This window comes from Mustela erminea, chromosome 15 (assembly GCF_009829155.1).
Source record: "Mustela erminea isolate mMusErm1 chromosome 15, mMusErm1.Pri, whole genome shotgun sequence".
Classification (NCBI taxonomy): Eukaryota; Metazoa; Chordata; class Mammalia; order Carnivora; family Mustelidae; genus Mustela; species Mustela erminea.
In genome coordinates this window covers 73,166,852-73,188,348 of record NC_045628.1, presented here as the reverse complement: position 1 = coordinate 73,188,348, position 21,497 = coordinate 73,166,852, and the positions used below count along the sequence as shown (strand labels likewise).

General features: G+C 42.3%; 1 pseudogene; it reads left to right on the top strand.

Moving 5' to 3' along the window:
• Positions 1–3,513: 3,513 nt before the first annotated feature.
• LOC116574207 lies at positions 3,514–5,474 on the top strand (annotated as a pseudogene).
• Positions 5,475–21,497: the final 16,023 nt, after the last annotated feature.

Here is a 21,497-nt window from a genome sequence, read left to right as displayed (position 1 = left end):
CAGACCAGGCTCAGGGCAGGAGCTGGGGTCCTGCACCCTCTGCAGGGGGTGGAGGTAGTGCAGGACTAGGGGAGCTCACCCTTTAGTGGAAGCACCTGCTCCCTCCCGGGGTCTAGCTGAAGCCGTTTCATTCTGGAAATTCAAGCTGCATGGAGCCCAATATCCCCCAACTTCTCCAAAAATAGCTAAGGAACAATGAGTTGGAAACAATATGGAATGTCAACAATTCCTGACCCAAACAGTGGCCCCAAACATGACCCTGGCCCTGATGCAGACCCACACTTTGACTTCAACTTGCTCTCAAGCCTGGCCCTGACCCCAATCTAAAACCCCAGCCCTAGCTCTCAACCCAAACAGTGTTCACAAGAATCAAAAGGTAGAAACTGCAAATGTCCATCAATGGTGAATGCATAAACACAGTGTGGTAAAGGGTTTGAATTTGGATTCAGGTTCAGGTTTCAGTCAGAGTTCTAGATCAGGGTCAGGATGAGGACTTTGAGTGAGGGGCAAGGGAATAGTTAGAGCTTAGGGCTTTATGTTTATGATTTAGGGTTTAAGACTCAGGGCATCTGGGATAAGGTTCAAGGTCAAATTTAGAGCTTGGATTCATACTGGGATTTGGGTTCAGGGTTCATGACTCAGAACTCTGGTTTAAGGTTCAGGTTCATGGTTTAGGGCTTGACTCCAGGGCTCAGGTTCAGATTCCAGGCTTTGGATTCAATTTCAGGTTTGGGATTCAGGGTTCTAGTTTGGGCTTTAAGGTCATGTTAGGTTTCAGCATTAAAGTTAAGGGTTAAGGTTAGGTTTAGGGATGTTCAGTTATCATCATAGACACAAAGTTTCTTTCTGAAATTTCTAAATCTGTAACGTATTTCATCTGGGTGTCAGGAGCTGGTTTGGAATTTAGGATCCCAGTAACTCCCTACTGACAGCATTCTGATCCTAGAGTCTCCCAGTCACCCAGAAGCATATTTTTTCTTGGCCCAAACATACCTTTGGCAGAGGAGGGCAAGCTGGTGCCAAGGTTGGGATGATTTCACAATGATAGAGGTGTGAAACCAAATATCATGTAACTGTTCACGGAAAATGAAACAGGAGACAAATAATTGGTTGACTTGTGATTCTTCCACAATAACAAACACCAAGTTTCCAATAGAATCTGATAATGTTCCCTAGGAAGGCCTATGGTACTCATTACCACTACCAAAAGAGGACCCCTCCCCTGGTTTAAACTAAGAATCACAGCAGGATACTTCCTATTTTATGTAAAAAATAAGAATTTATTATTTGGCTGTTCCAGTGGACAATTTGTGGAAGCATTGACAACATTTTCCTTTCTCAAATTCTCATTAACACACAGGTAAAATGCAGGCAATGTTGTAATGGACTGCTCATTGGAATACCAAGTACAAGAAGGGGTCTTAGAAGCAATAAAAAGATATTGAATATGAAACTTAGAAAAAGCACCCTTTATGAGCATTTATTGAGGATCCCTAACCATAACATCTAACATCTCATCCGCTGAAATTCACCCATAAAAATCAATAACAAGAGCCTGCTGACCACTGTAACCACCCCATCATTGACCTCTAGGCTTGTAATACACACTCCAACCACTAGAGACACACTTCTCAGCAGCAAAATAGGACTTGCCCCAGTCCTGGTGGACCAACTCTTACAGGGAAGCCAAAAAATCCCACTCCTTGGTAATCACAGCCATTAGGACAAAGTCACAGAAACCACACCCAGAACTCAATAAAAGACACATCTCATGAAGTGGATGCTGCAGATCACCACCACTCCCACAAAGTAACTCTACAGTGGACTCCAGGTCTGCCCCCTTCCCAAGATTACACAGGGCACCACATTCTTCCATCCTCAGAACAAAATCATGAACTGTCTTTGTCAGTCCTGTGTATAGGCTCACAGTGAGCCCTGCGAAAGCCAGACACCTTCTTGAGAGCACTCAGCCTCTCACACATATCCTAGCAGATTGAGCATGCTGCCCTCCCTGACTTCTATACCACCTAGAGAATACTTGGAACAAGTCTTGCCATACTCCATGAAAAAGGCATATTCTTCATCTGCAAAATGATGGGTGGTGAAATACCAAAGACTCCTTGCACCTTCTCAAACCTAGTTAAATTGGAGATACAGCTTGGCCAGAGCTATTATCCCCACTCCCCTACACATACCCGCACATGCTTCCCTTGTGCACTCCAGACCAGTTTCCATCCACTTTGTTCATTCTCAGCCATTGTCTCTGCAGAGTAGTACAGTATTACCAAGGTGCTGGGACTGAGATGCTAGGTGCTAAGCCAGCACCTTGGACCCACTTACTATTAGAAATTAATATTCATTTTATTAATAGAGACATTCCAGAAGATCTTACCACCACCACCATTAGAAAAATCATTACAACAGAGATCCTAACAACCTGTGGCAGTCTACACAGCTCAATTCCCTGGCTCCAGGAGTTGGCTCATCCATGAACATGTGACCTGGTCCCAGATAATGAAGTGGGAGGAACCTTGGGTCTCAGCCCATAGAGCCAAGCATGGGGTGGACCATCCAAGCCAGGGGCTTTTCCAATGTGACTACAGAAGTGACCTTGGCCAGGCCTGTGCCAGTGCCACAGAGGGTCTAGGAAGCCAGGTGCTCCATAACATTGCTAAGGGCTGAATCAGACTTGTCCTGAAGCCCGCACATGCTAGATCCTCTGCTAACTCAGGAGAACCCTAAATGTGCTCATGGTCTTGGCCAGAACAAGATGGCCATCTGCATGGTATATAACCCACCAGATATATCTGCCAGGCAATGGAGACATCCTCAGCCAAACAATACCCAACATGGAATTCAATCACAGACAAACATCTCATGGGAAACTCGAGGCCTACAGAGAAATGTGGGGGAATTCTTGAGGCCTTTATTGTTGGCCAATCTCACTATCATCTTTTTTTTTCCCTTTTAAGTGGAGGGGCTGGTGTTAGGCAGGTTAGATCCCAGTGTACTTCCACTCTGCCATTGGAAAAGAAGAGCCCTCTCCCCCATTATCCACCATGCTGCAAATCTGGGGTGTGGGAAACTACCATCCATGAGCCAAATGGGACTTCCCCCTGTATTCTGTCAATCAGTAATTGCTGGAAAATTAGTTATGGATGGTTTGTGGATATTTTCAAGCCACAATGCAAGAATGGAGTCATTGTCAGAGATACTATATGGATTTCAACACCTAACAGAAAATCTTTACAGAAGACTTCACAGAAAAATCTGTGCCCATCCCTGGTCTCAAAGATCCTAGGATCATATCACTTCTTTGAGTATAACGTAATGTCTTCTGGATAAAATCTAATTTCTTCACCCCCAGAGGCAAGGACTTCCACCCTTTTAGCTACAATGCCATCTCCATCCTCTTCTATTTACACCTTGAGTTGCACGTCTACATGTCTGCAGTCCAAAGGGAATTCACTGTAGTTTACATGGTAGTGATGCTCAGAAACAGAGGTGTAGACACCGTCTTTGGAGTGATTCGTGGTGGACGTTTTGAGGGCAGCTGACCTGCAGCCTGCGCGTCCCGGACCGCCTCCCGTGGAAGCCTGAGCCGGCCGTGTAGCTTTCTCCCTTTGTCTCATAACCATGTCCACCAACGAGAATGCTAATTCACCAGCTGCCCACCTTAACAGATTCAAGAACAAGGGGAAAGACAGTACAGAAATGAGGCGGCGTCGAATAGAAGTTAATGTGGAGCTGAGGAAAGCAAAGAAGGATGACCAGATGCTGAAAAGGAGAAACGTAAGCTCGTTTCCCGATGATGCTACCTCTCCACTGCAGGAAAACCGCAACAACCAGGGCACTGTAAATTGGTCAGTTGATGACATTGTCAAGGGCATAAATAGCAACAATTTGGAAAGCCAGCTCCAGGCTACTCAAGCTGCTAGGAAACTGCTTTCTCGGGAAAAGCAGCCCCCCATAGACAACATAATCCGGGCTGGTTTGATTCCAAAATTTGTGTCCTTCTTGGGCAGAACTGATTGTAGTCCCATTCAGTTTGAATCCGCTTGGGCTCTCACCAACATTGCTTCCGGGACCTCAGAACAGACCAAGGCTGTGGTCGATGGAGGCGCGATCCCAGCGTTCATTTCCCTGTTGGCATCTTCCCACGCCCACATCAGCGAACAGGCTGTGTGGGCTCTAGGAAACATTGCAGGGGATGGTTCTGTTTTTCGAGACTTGGTTATCAAGTACGGTGCGGTTGATCCGCTTCTGGCTCTCCTCGCGGTTCCTGATATGTCATCATTAGCATGTGGCTACTTGCGTAACCTTACTTGGACACTTTCAAACCTTTGTCGCAACAAGAACCCTGCACCCCCGCTAGATGCCGTTGAGCAGATTCTTCCTACCTTAGTTCGTCTCCTGCATCACGATGATCCAGAGGTCTTGGCAGATACCTGCTGGGCCATCTCCTACCTGACGGATGGTCCAAACGAACGGATTGAAATGGTCGTGAAAACAGGAGTTGTGCCGCAGCTTGTGAAGCTTCTAGGAGCTACTGAATTGCCCATTGTGACTCCTGCGCTAAGAGCCATAGGGAATATTGTCACTGGGACAGATGAACAGACTCAGGTTGTAATAGACGCAGGAGCGCTTGCTATCTTTCCCAGCCTGCTAACAAACCCAAAACTAATATTCAGAAGGAAGCCACGTGGACAATGTCAAACATCACAGCTGGCCGCCAGGACCAGATACAGCAAGTTGTGAATCATGGATTAGTCCCTTTCCTCGTTGGTGTTCTCTCTAAGGCAGACTTTAAGACACAAAAGGAAGCTGTCTGGGCTGTGACCAACTATACAAGTGGTGGGACAGTTGAACAGATTGTATACCTCGTCCATTGTGGCATAATAGAACCATTGATGAACCTCTTAACTGCGAAGGATACCAAAATTATTCTGGTCATTCTGGATGCCATTTCCAACATCTTTCAGGCTGCTGAGAAACTAGGTGAAACCGAGAAACTTAGTATAATGATTGAAGAATGTGGAGGTTTGGACAAAATCGAGGCTCTACAAAACCATGAAAATGAGTCTGTGTACAAAGCTTCATTAAACTTGATTGAGAAGTATTTCTCTGTAGAGGAAGAGGAAGATCAGAATGTTGTGCCAGAAACTACCTCTGAAGGCTATACGTTCCAGGTTCAGGATGGCACTGCTGGGACCTTTAACTTTTAGCTTGTACAGCCGATGCAGAAAGTTGTTTGTGGTGTGCTTTGTTTGGTAGAAGTTTGTCTTATTGTTTCTCTACTAAGAACTCTTTTTAAATGTGTTTTGTTATTGTAGCACTTTTTACAACAAAACTCTACTTGACCAGTTCCAAACTGTAAAAACTGTATGAAGCTCCTCCTGCCAGTGGGTTTCTTATTTCTATGTGGACTCTCCTCTCTTGCAGTGTCCTGTAAATAAAGATTAAATTCCACCCTTTTCTTTAAAAAAAAAAAAGAAAAAGAAAAAGAAACAGAGGTGTAAGTGTGAACTCGTGAGTGTGAGTGTGTGTTTCTTCTTTGTTAGCCACATTGTGCAAGGATAATACAATACAGTAGCATGCTTTCTGTCTTACAGGAACGGCCATGCAATGTGGTTCCATAATGATCTCAGAAGGAATCCACTCTCATAGAACAAACTTCATCTGGGAGGACTCCCAAATCCTTGTCCTGGACATTATGTTCCACCAAGGGTGGGGATACACAGAAGGACAGAGACTCACCCTGCCCATCAGGATTTTGAAGGATGCCTGCTGTTCCAGGACAAAAAACCCCGAAACCATTCATCCACTTGTTATCCAGCCAGGCATCCATGAAAGACATCTACTCCAAGCAGGAAGGACAGACCGAGAGACAACAAGTGACAGCCTTGTGTGACAAATGCCACAAAAGGGGACACTCAGGAGGACTGGGGTTGTGCAGTGTTGGCCAGACTCAGGGGCAGGGGCACAAGAATGCTCCAGGAGGATGATCACAGCTGTGTCACTCTGGGGGATGCTCAGGAGGACTGGGATTGTTCAGGGTTAGCCAGACCAAGGGGCAATGGTCCAAGAGTGCTCCAGGAGGATGTCACAGTTGTCCCCTTGTGTGGCCTCACGTGTCAGTGTGACTGGGCATTGGCCAGACTGGAAATGAGAGGGTGGACAAGGGGCTGTGTCCCTAAACTGTCTTCTGCAAGGCAAAAGTTCGGTAAAAAGATTTCTTTCAGCATGATTTCATTTTACATGTGTCTATGAGTCCCTAAAGCTGATTGTGTAGAATTTGAAGTATGTAGTTTGCCATTGCTTTCAAGTCTGAGGTGAGCACACTTGATATTCCTTTTGTTGCTTTCAGAATATAATGACTTTTCCCACCCAAGGACAGGGAACAAAGGCAACACAGATCTACACTTTGAAATGTCAACAGAAATCTCCAAACCCAAGTTCTCACAGGAGCTAAAGCTTCAGGACCAGGGCGACAGAAAGGGGAGGCAGATAGCAAGGAACCAAAAGAACAGGTCATGTGTATGTGAGATGGCCCACTTCTCTACCTGCTGGAAGCAAGCCATGCCTAACAGGAGAGAGTCACACCTGCATCTGGTCCATCTGTTTGCTGCCCTTGAGCAGAGCAGAGGATGTGCTGAGCTGGGTGTGGGGGTTGGGGGGAGATGGGCACCTGGCTACGGATGTTACCTGCCAGGTACCTGTAGGACCAGCTCCTGGTCCTCAGCTAAAACGGAACAGTAATTATGTTTAGTTACCTATTTCCTGGGACAGGTAATGTGCTCAGTGACAATAACTTGGTGACTATACCGTCTCTCATTTCATTTTCTAAAATCACTTTAGGCAGGTAAGATTGACATACAAAAAGCTGTCCATAGTTGAGATATGCAACTTGACACTGACCCTAACCCTAATATATAGTAAAGATATACTCAATTTAGAATATTGCTCATAAATTAGAGGATGGGTTTTAGAAGCTACGAAATTAAGGGACCAACCTTCTGTCTTAGTCTCCCTTGAATCTGCCAAGTTGGAACAGGTTTGGCCAAATGCTATTTGGAGAGTGGCCACATGGGGGAAACAGTGAGTAAGCACTGGTGCAAACCCCACTACAAAGCCAATTCTTCCTTCATCCTGTCAAGCCTTGTTCATTCAGTGTTTACAGATCATTTCATAGATTATGAAAATTGTGACTTTGCTGAATTTTTAAAAAACCAGACTAATTCTTTCAACCTATTAAGAATAGATGATGTTGTCTAAAATCTCAGAGTGGCGAGCAGATGAAGGCCCAGGAGCCTGGGAAAAGGCCATTACTATTGAATCTATTCAGGTCAACTTAGGAAACAAAGATGACTTCTACTCCACGTCTTTTCAGGAAAAATTTGTGCCAACTAACAGTACTGAACCCACACAAAATAATGCATCTCAGAAGAATACAAAAGGAGAATCAACAACCTCCAGAAGCAGAGAAAGAATCACACCCAGGAACCAAGAAGACAGACCATAGAAGCTCTGCTCAGGCCAATTTGCAGTCTGTAGATCCTCTGGAGATAGAATGCCCCCAATGCCCCTGGGGGTCATGGGTCAGGCAGAGCACACACCCTAATGATGCAATGTCATAAACTGTGACAATTTTCCTGGTCCCTTCCTCCATGAGGCACCCCCTACCCCCTGATGACTCCATCCTGCTTCTTGGAACTACCATTCTCCTTTCTGACCTCATTGTTCACTTTTTCCATCACTGCCATAGTATAAAGTACATTTAACTACATACTACTCTGTCATTTAAATATTTTTTGTCATGTTTGCTATGAAACTACACCTTGCATCATCTACCCTGATGTAGAATCACCTGTTTCCTTGCATGGCTCAACTGTGGACTCTGAGTGCCTTCACAGTGTCATGGGGCTAGTGTCCTGGGCAAGGTCCTCACTAAGCTGGATCAGCTGTTGCAGTAAAGGACTGATCCAGACACAACTATTTCTGTGCAAGTAAGGCAGCACAGCTAAAACCTTGGTTTAGGTTGAGAATTGCTCGTGGTCCCTCAGTCACATCAGATGGCATGGGGGCACATCCTGAAGACACTTGCTAGTCCAATGTTGCCCTAGGGAATTTCCATGGAATAGCCATTGTGTCCAATGGTGGAACTCAATAGGAGCGGAGGGGATGGAAGTCAGAACTCTTGAGGTAGAATCCATCTTTGAGATTGCCTAGAACCTCCTAGGAGTTCATTCCATAGTCTTGAATGAGTAAATGAATCTAAAAACATTTCCTAATTTTAGAAATGATGAGCCTGAAACTCCAATGAAGTGACTCTCTGAGGTCATATTGGAAATCAGCAAAATAACCAGTCTGAGATGGGAGATGGCCACCAGCATGATCCCCCAGAGTGGCTTTAGTTAGAGCTACAATTACCCATTGAACTTTCCAGGACTCCCAGACTCTCATGGGACTGTTCATGTGGCATATTCTGGGAACAAAGTTCATGTCAGGGCCAAAGCTCTGACACTAGTTATAACAAGACTCTATGATGTCAGTGGAGTCCCAAGCCATAGGCCATCTCAGAGTTTGTCTGCAAAGATATGGTTGGTGGGAAACCCATATGCTGACAGAGGGTAGAGGAAGATGGGAAAAGCTAGGGAAAGGGGGGCTGCTTATGTCACATCTTGCCCCAGATGGTACAGTGGTGTCCAGCAGGACAAGCCCCCGAAATGTCCCCCAGCGCCTTCAAAGAACTCACCCCTAAGATTTGAAGATGAGCTTCATACATGTGTCATGAGTGCTCCAGCAAGCTCAGGGAAGCATGACACAGGACATAATAAAGTCATAGCCTTGACAGATGTATATTCATTGAGCAATAGATTTCTCCAAATATATTCTGAAATGATAAAAATTCACTGATAAAACATGGATATTTTTATTAAAAAGAAAGTCATACTTGCTCAATTAATAAATATTTATAGAGTATCTACTTAGTGCAACTGTATAGCTCTAGTCCTACGTGGGAATTTACAAAGAGTGTGGGATATAAGCAATGGATCAATGACAGGAAGGAATGTAGGCTAAGGGTTAAGAGAGTCATCCTATTCAGAGAGGCCCATTAAGGAAACCCGCTGAGAAGATGCTTTTCAGCCAAGACTAGAAAGAAAGGGCCAGGGAATCCATCTGTAAGAAGAGTGACAGAGCAATTTGATTTTTAATTATTTTGACCATAAATCATAAAACTGAAAAACTATTGCCTTAGGTGTTGCTTTGGAACATTTGGTTCTTCTCTGTAACTATTTGGGTTACATGCTAACCTTTACTCACTGTAAAATACTCTAAGAAAGTGTCTTATTTAAGCACAGACATCTTGTATTAAAAGGCAAATAAATTAACTCTAGCAAACCCCTAAACCTACCTCTACCCCCTAACCCTAATTCCTGACCCAAACCCATGACCCTAAACCTGACCCCAACCCTGACCCTAGATTGGGCTCAGAGGGGTCTGGGCCCAGAAACCTGGCACCAAAGCCCCAGGGGCTGGAGACACCCAAGCAATTCCAGAGGGCTCTGCCTGCCACCCAGAAGAAAACCATGTCATTTGGAACTCTGGAAACCATTCAGAGCAAAAGGAATCTGCATGCCCACCTGAGGCAACCCCCCACATTCAGTGGCCAACTGGACAAAAACCTGGGCCCTGACATTCATCCTGGCCCACACCCTCAACTGAGGGTCTTGTCACACAGCTGGCAGATTGAACCTGCCACAATCCTAGGCCCCAACCCTAATCTTAGGTTGGCTTTTTAAAGGACCACACCCAGAGGCCTAGCTCCAAATCCCCAGGGAATGGGAACATCTAAGTGAAGCAGAGGGCTCATCCTACAACAAAGTCCAAAATCATGCCTTTTGGAACTTCAGACAGGAATTAGAGCAGGAGAAATCTGAATGAAATTGAACCAATCCCTGCTTATTTGTACTTTTATACCATACTGAGCACAAAGCCTGAGCCTGATACTCTCCTTAACTCTAGCCTTCAATTCAGATGTCTGTGAAGGTCTCCACACCTAAGCATGCTCCATGGAACTACCCCATCCTAGTTTAAGAGATAGGTAAAAACATGAACACACCTTTCTACCAAAAGGACATACAAGCAACCAAGAGACACAAGAAAAAGTGCTCCACATCAATAGCCATCGGGGAAATAGAAATCAAAACCAGAATGAGATACCATCTTACAACAGTTGGCATGACTAAAATTATCAGTGCAGGGAACCACAAATGTTGGTGAGGATGTGGTGAAAGGGGAACACAATCACACTGTTGGTGGGACTGAAGCTTGTACAGCCACTCTACCAAATGTTATTGCGTTTCTTCAAGAACCTGAAATAGAGCTACCCTATGACCTAGCAATTGCCCTACTAGGTATTTACCCCAAAGAGTCAGATTAAGTGAAAAGTAGTGGCACATGTTCCCCAGTGTTCATTACAGCAATGTCCACTCTAGCTAAATTTATGGAAAGAGACCAGATGTCCATGGACAGATGAATGGGTAAAGAAAATGTGGTCCATATCTACAATGGAATATTATTCTGCCATCAGAGAGGGTGAAGACTTACCACCACATCTACCTGGATGGAACTGGAGAGTATTATGCTGAGCGAAATAAGCCTATCAGAGAAAGATAATTGGCACATGGGTTCAGTCATATGTGAAATAGAAGAAACATCACAGAGGACCAGAGGGGAAGGGAGGGGAAAACTGAATGGAAAGTCATCAAAGAAGGAGAAAAACCATGAGAGACTCTTCATTACAAAAACAAACTGATGGTTGCTGGAGGGGAGGTGGATGGGGGGATGGGGTAACTGGGTGATGGGCATTAAGGAGGGCACATGATGCAATGAGCACTGGGTGTTGTGCACACCTGATGTATTACTGAACAGTACATCTGAAACTAATGATGTGCTATAAGTTGACTCATTAAATTTAAGTTAAACAAAAAGAACTCAAGCAAACTCTCCTAAAAATTTGTATGGAACCACCAAAAATATTTAAAAGCCAAGACAATCTTGAGAGGAAAAACAAAGCTGGAGGAGTCAGAATTCCACATTTCAAGTTATACTACAAAGCTGCAGTCATTCTAACAGTATGGTACTGGCACAAAAATACACACAGCAACCAAGGGAACAGGATAGAAGCTTAGATATAAACCCAAAATTATGTGGCCAATTACTCTTACACAAAGCAGGCAAGAATATCAAAAGGAAAAGGACAGTCTCTACAACAAACTGTGCTGGTAAAACTGGACAGCTACACACAGAAGAATGAAATGACTCTGCTTCCTTACACTATACAGACAAATAAACTCAAAACTGTTTCAAGACATCAATGGAAGACCTGAAACCATAAAAATTCTACAAGAGGGTACAGACAGTAACTTCTTGACATGGACCAAAGCAACATTTTTCTATACTGTCTCCTGAGGCAAAGGAAATAAAAACAAAAATAAACTACTGGGACTATGTCAAAATAAAAAGTTCCCACACAGCAGAAGAACTATGAAGAAGTAATAATAATAAGATAACCTACTGAAAGGGAGAAGATATTTGCAAATATCCTATGCAATAAAGGGATAGTGTCCAAAATATATAGAATGGATACAACTGAACACCCCAAAAAAACAAATAATCCAGTTAAAAAAATAGTAGACATGAACAGATGTTTCTCCAAAGAAGAAATACAGATGGTCAACAGTCCCATGAAAAGATGTTCACCATCACCCAGCCTCAGGAAAATACAAAGCAGAAGTATAATGAGTTATTACCTCATACTGTCAGAATGACACAAGGAATAACAGGGGTTGGGAGGATGTGGAAAAAGGGGAACACTTGCGCACTGTTGGTGAAAAAGTAACCTGGTTCAGCCACTCTGGAAAACAGTATGGAGGTTCCTCAAGATGTTAAAAATAGAGCTACCCTAAAATTCAGCAATCACACTACTGGGTATTTACCCAAAGAATATGAAAACAATAACTCACAAGAATACATGGACCTGTATGTTTCTTGCAGCATTATTTACAAGATCACAATATGAAAGCAACCCAAGTGTCTGTTGATAAAGTGATAAATGAGATAATAGATGTGTATACACACACACACACACACACACACACACACACACACAGAGTGAAATATTACTCAACCATAAAAAGAATGAAATCTTGCCATTTGCAGCCACATGGATGGATCTAGAGATTATTATTCTAAGTGAAATCAGTCAGAGAAAGATAGTACCATATGATGTTACTCTTATGTAGAATTGAAGAAACAAACATACATAAATAAAGGAGAAAAAAGAGACAAACCAAAATACATATTCTTAACAATAGAGAACAAACTGATGGTTACCAAAGGGGAGGTGGATGGAAGGATGAGTGAAAAACATGAAGGGGACTAAAAGTACACTTTTCTTAATGAGCACTGAGTAATGTACAGAATTACTGAATCACACTGTTATATACCTGAAACTAATATAACACTGTATGTTAACTCAACTGGAATTAAATTAAAATAAAAAAGACTTTTATTTCAGTAACTTATTTGAAAAAGCTTTGGTACACAATGCTCATATGCCCTACTTGGGAGTATTTCCTCAACAGTGTTTATTCACTCTATGCCTCTATTTCAAATTTCACTGAATTCTTATATTTTCCTGTTAATCCCAGCCCACAGGAGCCATGGTCCCTTTCCATCCAGGATCAGCATCTATGCATTCAAGAGAATGTAACTAGAAATAGATGCCACTTCATAATCCAGAAAGCTATTACTGTTTCTGTTTTGGTATGAGATGGTCACAGAGTGTGGGACAGGTTTCAGAGCAGGTTTTTTCTCTATCCTAGATCACTAATTCAGTAGTCACTACCTGGATCCATTCGGTTAATAGGTTCCCTGTGGATGAGCTTGCTTCCAAGCACATCTATTGAAGACACAAATGTAGGTGGGCTCAGTGCAGGATAGGAAGAGGAAGTACAGAGAAGGGTATGATCCCTCCCCTGATTCAGGAACTTCCATGGGTATGGGTATGGGAGACAGAAGCAATGAAAAAACACCAAGTTCACCAGCTGAATGCAGGAGGCACAGATCAAGGGTTCTCAAGATGTGGGGCATGGAGGCCACTCTGCGCTACCTCTGGGAGGGAGAGGGAGGAAGGAATGAGAAAGAGAAACTGCCTGCCTGAGAAAGAGAAACTGGCCCATGGCTCCTGGCATACATCAGTCTACACAGCTGACACAGTCTGGGCTCAGGATGGGCTGGCTCAGGTCCCTCAACACTCAGTGGGACAGCTGGCTCCAGGGCTCAGCGACATGCTGAGGGAGGTGGCAGGGAAGGCTGCCCCTCCGAGGTCATCCTCTCTTTGAGAAGACAGACCTGCAGGACTGCTGAAAACCCACTGAGAGGTTCAAAAGACAGGCCATGGATGAAGTAAGGCATGGAGAAATAGAAAGCAGTATTGGTTTTTAAGGTCAGAGCTGTCAGCTCAGGAAGTAGGGATGGCTTCCCTGAGGAAGACTGAGGGGAGGGAAGGCCAGGCTGAAAAGAAAGATGTGGCTCTCCTGATTGGGAACCTACATCCCCCTTCCAGATCAGGGCATTGTCCTCACCTTTCAAAGGATCCATGGATGTGTTCCATCAGGGGACTGACAAAACTGCCTCTCAAGAAGGCTACCCTGCCATTGGGTTGCACAAAGTGGAGGATAAGGGCCAGATGAAGGGAAGGCAATATCCTGGGGGGTCAAGAGGCAAGAGCATTGGCTCATAATCATTAAGATAATGAAAAGTAGGAGGTAGAAGCATGGGAGCTGGCTGACACAAAAGTGCCATGGGCACTGTGCCCACAGCTACAGTGACTGAGTGACTCCTGTGCCAGACACGGTTCCCTTCAGTGGGCTCCAGACTAGTTCTGACCATAACCCTAGGAAGTGAGCACCACCACTGCCCTCCTTTCCCCATGCTGCTGCTAGGAATCACCATCATCAGATCCCTATTGGTTTTCATGGAAACTGAGCAGTGGCTCCCACCACACACTGCCCCTCTGGTGGTGGTCCAGTGTGAACCTCATGCCTGGCCAGAGACTGCTGTCTACCTGTCTACACACAACTCAACAAATAGGAGGGTTTTCTAAATTCCACAGGTTCTGATGAGACAGATCCACAGACCCCACTACCTCACCCACCACCAACACCCTGTGGGTCACTTGGGACCTCCGCTATTGTCATGAAACCATGCACAATTTCTGTCACTTCCCACAGAAAGTTGAGTTCTGATCCCCCAATTTACCATACATCCTGGCTCCTGACTTGGGACCATGCCATGAACCCACATGGCACCTTTCTGTTAGAGAAGGCCACCCCTGAACCTCTTATAAAATGTTTCTAAGGAAGTACAAGTCCATCAGGGCTACAGTGTGAGTGGTGGTACACAGCCTGCATGGTAGTAATCAGTAATTCTAGCAAAAGTTGACCCCTCCTCCCACTCTAGTCTCACAAAATGTACCTTTCTCCATGGAATGCCTGGTCTTCCCTCAGAAAAACAAAGCAAAACAAAACTAGGAAACTAACCATTAAACCATTAACCATTAAACTGAATGCTTTCTTCACCCTCTGTTCCAAATCTTGTCCACACACAATGGTGTGAAAGTAGAAATCAGTCACAAGAAGAAAATGGAACATTCAGAATTATGTGGAGATTTAACAACATGCCACTAAACAACAAATGGTCAAAGAAGAAATCAAAAGAAATTTTAAAAGTATCTTGAGACTAATGAAAAAGAGAACCAAAAAAACTTAGGGGATGCAGCAAAAGTAGTTCTAAGGGGGAATTTGATAGAAATTCGGGTCTTCAGCAATCCACCTGAAAGTTTTTCAATAACCAATCTAGTTTTACATGGAAAGAATTAGGAAGAAAAAAAAAGCAAAGCCCCATAACAGTGGAAATAAGGAAATAATAAAAAGGAACGTGGAAATAAATCCAATGGAGACAAAAAAGAAAAAAAATCAATGAAAATATGAGCTGCCGTTTTTAGAAAGATAAACTGATGAACTTTTAGCTAGACTCACCAAGAAAGAGAGAGGACTCAAATACATCAGGGAAAAAAGATAATTGATTCCTCACATCAAGATCCTAGAGGAAAACACAGGCAGCAACTTCTTGGACCTTAGACACTGAAACTTCTTGCAAAACATGTCTCTAAAGGCCAGGTAAACAAAGGCAAAAATGAATTATTTATTACTTAAAAATTATCTTTTTAAGATAAAAAGTTTCTGCACAGCAAAAGAAACAATTAACAAAACTAAAAGGCAACCTACAGAATGGGAGAAGATATTTGCAAACGGAATTACAGATAAAGGTCTGGTATCCAAGATCTACAAAGAAATTCTCAAACTCAACACCCATGAAACAAAGAATCCACTCAAGAAATGGGCAAAAGATGGGAAGAGACAGTTCTCCAAAGAAACACAAATGGCCAACAGACCCTGAAAAAAATGCTTTACATCATTTGTCATCGGGGAATTCAAAACCACAATGAGATACCACCTTCCAGCAGTTAGAATGGCTAAAATTAGCAAGACAGGAAACAACAAGTGTTGGCAAGGATGTGGAGAAAGGGGAACCCTCTAACACTGTTGGTGGGAATGCAAACTGGTGCAGTCACTCTGGAAAACAGCATGGACATTCCTCAAAAAGTTAAAAAGAGAGCTGCCTTATGATCCCACAATTGCACTAATGGGTATTCATCCAAAAGATACAGATGCAGTGAAAAGAAGGAGCATATCCTCTCCAATGTTCATAGCAGCAATGTCGACAAGAGCCAAACTATGGAAGGAGCTGAGATGTCCTTCAACAGAGGAATGGATAAAGAAGATGTGGTACATACATATCATAGAATATTACTCAGCCATCAGAAGGGATGAATGCCCATTTGCATCAACATGAATGGAACTGGAGTGGATTATGCTAAAAGAAATAAATCAAGCAGAGAATAATAGTCATATGGTTTCATGCATATGTGGAACAGAAGGAATAGTGTGGAGGACCACAGGGGAAGGGAGGGAAAACTGAATGGGGAGAAATCAGAGAGGGAGAAAAACCATGGAAGACACTTAACCATAGGAAACAAACTGGAGGAGAGGCAGGTTGGGGGGTGGGGTAACTGGGTGGTGGGTATTAAGGAGAGGACATGTATTAAGCCCTGGGCATTATATGTAACTAATGAATCATTGACCGTTACATCAAAAACTATACCTTGAATAACTGAATTTAAATTAAAAAATGTGAAAAACTTAAAAAAAAAAAGAGATGAGCTACTACAATGAACACAAAAATACAAAGGATTGTAAGAAACTACTATGAGCAAGTAGAGGCCAACACCTTGGACAACCTAGAAGAAATGCATAAGTTCCTAACAACAACCTAGAATGAGCCTTGAAGAAAAAAATGTATATATGAACAGACTGATCACTAGTAAAATCAGCGATTTGGTAATCAAATCCTTCCAACAAACAAATGCCCAAGACCAGTTTCACTGAGGAGTTCAACCAGATGGTAGAAGAAGAATTAATACCAACCCTTCCCAAACTGTGCTTAAAAAAGAAGAGAGAGGCATACGTCCAAACTCATTTTATGAAGGCAGCAGTACACTGCTACCAAAATGAGACAAGGACGTTATAAGATAAGGAAAGGCCAATACCCCTCATGAACAGAGATGCAAAAATCCTCAAGAAATTATGGGCAAAATTAATTCAAGCATACATCAGGAGAGTCACACAACACGATCCAGTGAGATTTATTCCAGAGATGCAAGGATGATTCTAAATCTGCACATCCAACAATGGGATACATCACCTTAACAAAATAAAAGATAAAAATCCTAGGATTCTTACAATAGATGTAGAAAGAACACTTAACAAGATTTAATATTCAATATGTATTTCTTTTTTCTCTAATTTTTTTATAAACATATAATATATTTTTGTCCCCAGGGGTACAGGTCTGTGAATTGCCAGGTTTATACACTTCACAGCACTCACCATAGCACATACCCTCCCCAATGTCCATAACCCCACCCCCCTTCTCCCAACCCCCCTCCCCCCAGCAACCCTCAGTTTGTTTTGTGAGATTAAGAGTCACTTATGGTTTGTCTCCCTCCCAATCCCTTCTTGTTTCATTTATTCTTCTCCTACCCCCTTAACCTCTATGTTGCATCTCCACTTCCTCATATCAGGGAGATCATATGATAGCTGTCTTTCTCTGCTTAACTTATTTCGCTAAGCATGATACCCTCTAGCTCCATCCACGTCATCGCAAATGGCAAGATTTCATTTCTTTTGATGGCTGCATAGTATTCCATTGTGTATATATACCACAACTTCTTGATCCATTCATCTGTTGATGGACATCTACGTTCTTTCCATAGTTTGGCTATTGTAGACTTTGCTGCTATAAGCATTTGGGTGCACGTGCCTCTTCAGATCACTACATTTGTATCTTTAGGGTAAATACCCATTAGTGCTATTGCTGGGTCATAGGGTAGTCCTACTTTCAACATTTTGAGGAACCTCCATGTTGCATTCCCACCAACAGTGTAGGAGGGTTCCCCTTTCTCCACATCCTCACCAGCATCTGTCATTTCCTGACTTGTTAATTTTAGCCATTCTGACTGGTGTGAGGTGATATCTCATTGTGGTTTTCATTTGTATTTCCCTGATGCCGAGTGATGTGGAGCACTTTGTCATGTGTCTGTTGGTCATCTGGATGTCTTCTTTGCAGAAATGTCTGTTCGTGTCTTCTGCCCATTTCGTGATTGGATTATTTGTTCTTTGGGTGTTGAGTTTGATAAGTTCTTTATAGATTTTGGACACTAGCCCTTTATCTGATATGTCATTAGCAAATATCTTCTCCCATTCTGTCAGTTGTCTTTTGGTTTTTTTAACTATTTCCTTGGCTGTGCAAAAGTTTTTGATCTTGATAAAATCCCAATAGTTCATTTTTGCCTTTGCTTCCCTTGCCTTTGGCAATGTTCCTAGGAAGATGTTGCTGCAGCTGAGATCGAAAAGGTTGCTGCCTGTGTTCTCCCTAAGGATTTTGATGGATTCCTTTCTCACATTGAGGTCCTTCATCCATTTTGAGTCTATTTTCGTGTGTGGTGTAAGGAAATGGTCCAATTTCATTTTTCTGCATGTGGCTGTCCAATTTTCCCAACACCATTTATTGAAGAGGCTGTCTTTTTTCCATTAGACATTCTTTCTTGCTTTATCGAAGACGAGTTGACCATAGAGTTGAGGGTCTATTTCTGGGCTCTCTATTCTGTTCCATAGATCTAAGTGTCTGTTTTAGTGCCAGTACCATGCTGTCTTGATGATGACAGCTTTGAAATAGAGCTTCAAGTCTGGAATTGTGATGCCACCAACTTTGGCTTTCTTTTTCAATATTCCTTTGGCTATTCGAGGTCTTTTCTGGTTCCATATAAATTTTAGGATTATTTGTTCCATTTCTTTGAAAAAGCTGGATGGTACTTTGATAGGAATTGCATTAAATGTGTAGATTGCTTTAGGTAGCATAGACATTTTCACAATATTTATTCTTCCAATCCAGGAGCAAGGAACATTTTTTCCATTTCTTTGTGTCTTCCTCTATTTCTTTCATGAGTACTTTATAGTTTTCTGAGTATAGACTCTTTGCCTCTTTGGCTAGGTTTATTCCTAGGTATCTTAAGGTTTTGGGTGCAATTGAAAATGGGATTGACTTCTTAATTTCTCTTTCTTCTGTCTTGTTGTTGTTCTAGAGAAATACAGCTGAATTCTGTGCATTGATTTTATATCCTGACACTTTACTGAATTCCTGTACAAGTTCTAGCAGCTTTGGAGTGGAGTCTTTGGGTTTTCCACATATAGTATCGTATCATCTGCAAAGAGTGATAGTTTGACTTCTTCTTTGCCGATTTGGATGTCTTTAATTTCCTTTTGTTGTCTGATTGCTGAGGCTAGGACTTCTAGTACTATGTTGAATAGCAGTGGTGATAATGGACATCCCTGCCATGTTCCTGACCTTAGTGGAAAAGCTTTCAGTTTTTCTCCATTGAGAATGATATTTGCAGTGGGTTTTTCATAGATGGCTTTGATAATTTTGAGGTATGTGCCCTCTATCCCTACACTTTGAAGAGTTTTGATCAGGAAGGGATGCTGTGCTTTGTCAAATGCTTTTTCAGCATCTATTGAGAGGATCATATGGTTCTTGTTCTTTCTTTTATTAATGTGTTGTATCACATTGATTGATTTGCGGATGTTGAACCAACCTTGCAGCCCTGGAATAAATCCCACTTGGTCATGGTGAATGATCCTTTTAATGTACTGTTGAATCCTATTGGCTAGTATTTTGGTGAGAATTTTCGCATCTGTGTTCATCAAGGATATTGGTCTGTAATTCTCTTTTTTGATGGGATCCTTGTCTGGTTTTGGGATCAAGGTGATGCTGGCCTCATAAAATGAGTTTGGAAGTTTTCCTTCCATTTCTATTTTTTTTGGAACAGTTTCAGGAGAATGGGAATTAGTTCTTCTTTAAATGTTTGGTAGAATTCCCCCAGGAAGTCATCTGACCCTGGGCTTTTGTTTGTTTGGAGATTTTTGATGACTGTTTCAATCTCCTTACTGGTTATGGGTCTGTTCAGGCTTTCTATTTCTTCTTGGTTCAGTTGTGGTAGTTTATATGTCTCTAGGAATGCATCCATTTCTTCCAGATTGTCAAATTTGTTGGCATAGAGTTGCTCATAGTATGTTCTTATAATTGTTTGTATTTATTTGGTGTTAGTTGTGATCTCTCCTCTTTCATTCATGATTTTATTTATTTGGGTCCTTTTTCTTTTCTTTTTGATAAGTCTGGCCAGGGGGTTATCAATCTTATTAAATCTTTCAAAGAACCAGCTCCTAGTTTTGTTGATTTCTTGTATCAGTATTTTGGTTTCTAGTTCATTGATTTCTGCTCTGATCTTTATGATTTCTCTTCTCCTGCTGGGCTTAGGGTTTCTTTCTTGTTCTTTCTCCAGCTCCTTTAGGTGTAGGGTTAGGTTGTGTACCTGAGACCTTTCTTGTCTTGAGAAAGGCTTGTACCACTATATATTTTCCTCTCAGGACTGCCATTGTTGTGTCCCACAGATTTTGAACCATTGTGTTTTCATTGTCATTTGTTTCCATGAATTTTTTCAATTCTTCTTTAATTTCCTGATTGACCCACTCATTCTTTAGAAGGATGCTGTTTAGTCTCCATGTATTTGGGTTCTTTCCAAACTTCCTCTTGTGGTTGAGTTCTAGCTTCAGAACATTGTGGTCTGAAAATATGAAGGGAATGATCCCAATCTTTTGATACTGGCTGAGGCCTGATTTAGGACCGAGGATGTGATCTATTCTGGAGAATGTTCCATGTGCACTAGAGAAGAATGTGTATTCTGTTCCTTTGGGATGAAATGTTCTGAATATATCTGTGATGTCCATCTGGTCCAGTGTGTCGTTTAAGGCCTTTATATCCTTGTTGATCTTTTGCTTGGATGATCTGTCCATTTCAGTGAGGGGAGTGTTAAAGTCCCCTACTATTTTTGTATTATTGTTGATGTGTTTCTTTGATTTTGTTATTAATTGGTTTATATAGTTGACTGCTCCCACGTTGGGGGCATAGATATTTAAAATTGTTAGATCTTCTTGTCGGACAGATCCTTTGAGTATGATATAGTGTCCTTCCTCATCTCTTATTATAGTCTTTGGCTTAAAATCTAATTGATATGATATAAGGACTGCCACCCCTGCTTTCTTCTGATGTCCATTAGCATGGTAAATTCTTTTCCACCCCCTCACTTTAAATCTGGAGGTGTCTTCGGGTTTAAAATGAGTTTCTTGGAGGCAACATATAGATGGGTTTTGTTTTTTTATCCATTCTGATACGCTGTGTCTTTTGACAGGGGCATTTAGCCCATTAACATTCAGGGTAACTATTGAAAGATATAAATTTAGTGCCATTGTATTGCCTGTAAGGTGACTGTTACTGTATATTGTCTCTGTTCCTTTCTGATCCACTACTTTTAGGCTCTCTCTTTGCTTAGAAGACCCCTTTCAGTATTTCCTGTAGAGCTGGTTTGGTGTTTGCAAATTCTTTCAGTTTTTGTTTGTCCTGGAAGGTTTTAATATCTCCTTCTATTTTCAATGATAGCCTAGCTGTATATAGTATTCTTGGCTGCATGTTTTTCTCGTTTAGTGCTCTGAATATATCATGCCAGCTCTTTCTGGCCTGCCAGGTCTCTGTAGATAAGTCTGCTGCCAATCTAATATTTTTACCATTGTATGTTACAGACTTCTTTTCCCGGGCTGCTTTCAGGATTTTCTCTTTGTCGCTAAGACTTGTAAATTTTACTATTAGGTGATGGGGTGTGGACCTATTCTTATTGATTTTGAGGGGCGTTCTCT